This window comes from Danio rerio, chromosome 21, assembly GCF_052040795.2.
Source record: "Danio rerio strain M-AB ecotype USA chromosome 21, GRCz13ab, whole genome shotgun sequence".
NCBI classification, from domain to species: Eukaryota; Metazoa; Chordata; class Actinopteri; order Cypriniformes; family Danionidae; genus Danio; species Danio rerio.
Genome location: NC_141041.1, coordinates 52,501 through 55,000, shown reverse-complemented (window position 1 = coordinate 55,000; position 2,500 = coordinate 52,501). Strand labels below are relative to the sequence as shown.

The window sequence follows — 2,500 nt, the reverse complement described above, 5'->3', positions numbered from 1 at the left end:
CATTCTTCAAAACTCAGTTCACCTGTGTAGAAACGGATCTTCTAATAGTGAATGCTTCACTTCTCTCAGGGATTTTCCCAAACTAATCTGCAGTTGTTAAACTCGTCTTGAAGAGGAGCAGCCTGGATCACACACTATTGAGCAACTACAGGCCAATCTCAAATCTCCCTTTCACTGGCAAAGTCATTAAAGAAGCTGTTTTTAACCAGGTTAACAAGTTCTGAACCGTCAGCGGTTGTTTAGACTACTGTCAGTCTGGTTTCAGAGCAGTGCAGAGAGCGCTCTTATAAAGAGAATCAATGATACAGATTCAGGCAGGCTAACAGTGCTGGTGCTGCTGGATCTCAGGGCTGCGTTTCCCTCTGTCCATCACAGCATTCTTCTGGATAGGCTGGAAAACTGGGTTGGGCTGTGTGGGACGGTCCTCAAATGGTTCAGATCTTCCCTTGTAGGGACCGGTTACTCTGTCAGTATAGGTGAGCCAAATAATGAGACAGAAGCAAATCTCCTACACAGCTGTGCTGATGACACTCAGATCTACTGAGCCGTACTGCCTAATGACCACAGCCCAGAGGTCAAACAACAACACATAAAGTCAGGAGTCGTGGAGTGACTCTGGAGTCAGATCTGAGTTTCAGTAGTCATGTCAGAGCGGTCAGTAAATCAGTGAGTGGTTGAGGAGCTCAATACATTACAGATATGCTGACAGAACACACAGCTAACAGAGCATCAGGATCAGGGACGCCTGCAGGATTTATTCCAAGATATCACAAATCCAGTACCGCCCGTCCCCTTCATCCAATCATGTCCAGAAACACTGATGTGTACTGTTAAAGGCTGCATCATTTAAAGGCATTCGTTATGACATAATTCCTTAAAAAATGTTTAAAATATGACATATTAAAAAATTGCCAATAAATGACAGAAGATTGTGATGCAGTAGTGAGGCATTAATGAATCCATACACACTGACTGAAAATCCTCCACCCGCTCAGTTGTGCTCAAACTGAAATATAATACATATATTCGTCTTTAGAAATGAATTTCGTTTATATTTTGTCTCTTTAAAAGCCGCTTTTCCACCATCGTGCAGGACTGTGTTTTACACTGAACCGTTTCATCCCGGGCCAGACAGCAATCAATTTTATTTGGAGGGAAAATGACCAAAATGTACATGATGAATGAAGATGACTGAAGGGAAATAAATATTTTTAATATCTTTATATAAAACAGAAAAATAAACGATGCTAATGCAACAATAACAGTGCATCTGGGTTATAGTGGCGGAAATATACAGACAGGTCTTGGGAAAAGTGAACGGGCACTTTCACTAATAAAATATACATATAGCACTTAATGATTTAATTACTAACAATTAATCAGTCACACAGCGGTTTTATATCAGAAGATGATAATGATATAAAATACACATTTTTATAGTAAAATAACAATTTAATCAAAGCTGTTATTTATTTCAGTATTGAAACAATAAATAAGGAATGCAGCAAGTGAAATAAAAACCCATATGAAACAACAGCATGTCAGGATATAAAGCGTGTTTACAGCAAAGCATATCAACTCCTGCTTGACATTTTAGAAAGTATTTGGTGCAGCTAGCCAGATCACTGAGAGAAAAAACAAAACAAAGAGAAAACTGAATTTACATGCCCATAAATGTCAAACTTATATTGAACTGAATCATATAAATGGTCAAAATTACTCATTTTTATAAAACATTTGCGCTTTTTTTGTAAAAACAATATCGACATTTAAGAATCCATATTTATTTCATTCATTCATTCCTTTGACTTGTTTATTGGTGCATGTGTAGGCTTAAATCCCTCAGCAGTGCCTTGGACAGCTACAGCGCCACTAAAGCTTTCAAACAAAAGTGCCAAAAAATAAAGACTTGACAAAGATTTGACTTTCTCTGGTGACGGCCGACATCACAACACACCGTAACCGTCCGGGCTTTGAATCCTCGTTGTTCATAGAGTCTGCAAGTTCGTGCATGGATATAAGATGTTGTGAAATGTGGACGTCGATGATGTTAAGCGTGTCTTTATTCGATGCGCAGCTGGAAAAAAGCCCTGCAGCAGTGCATGTAGCTGTTGGTAAAGTTCTCTCCCGGATCAGAGCGAGTTTGGCTGTGTGCTACCAAATACACGAATAAAGCAACAGGCTATTGTATTATTTTAATATTTTAGATGACGGGTTAGTAATTATATTATACATAATTAATTATATTCAAGTCAATGAAATAAATAATAACTTTAATAAATAAAATATGCTGGTAAGAATGTGGTGGGCCAGTGAAAAGCAGCTGTAGTGTATACTGTTTAGTAATCAGTTTAAATGATGTCATAATTAAATAAATAAATAAAAATCAGCATTAATTCCCGCCCTCTCATGATACAAACACACAGTTCATACAGCCGCACAGCTGCAGGCGCCACTGATCAGGATCTAGATAACAGAGAATCTCCAGGAGTTCAGTCAG

General features: G+C 38.3%; 1 protein-coding gene across 9 annotated transcripts in view; it reads left to right on the top strand.

Annotated features, from left to right (window-relative positions):
- The window catches only part of klhl8 (kelch-like family member 8), a 10,282-nt gene that overhangs the window by 5,858 nt on the left and 1,924 nt on the right, over positions 1 to 2,500 (top strand).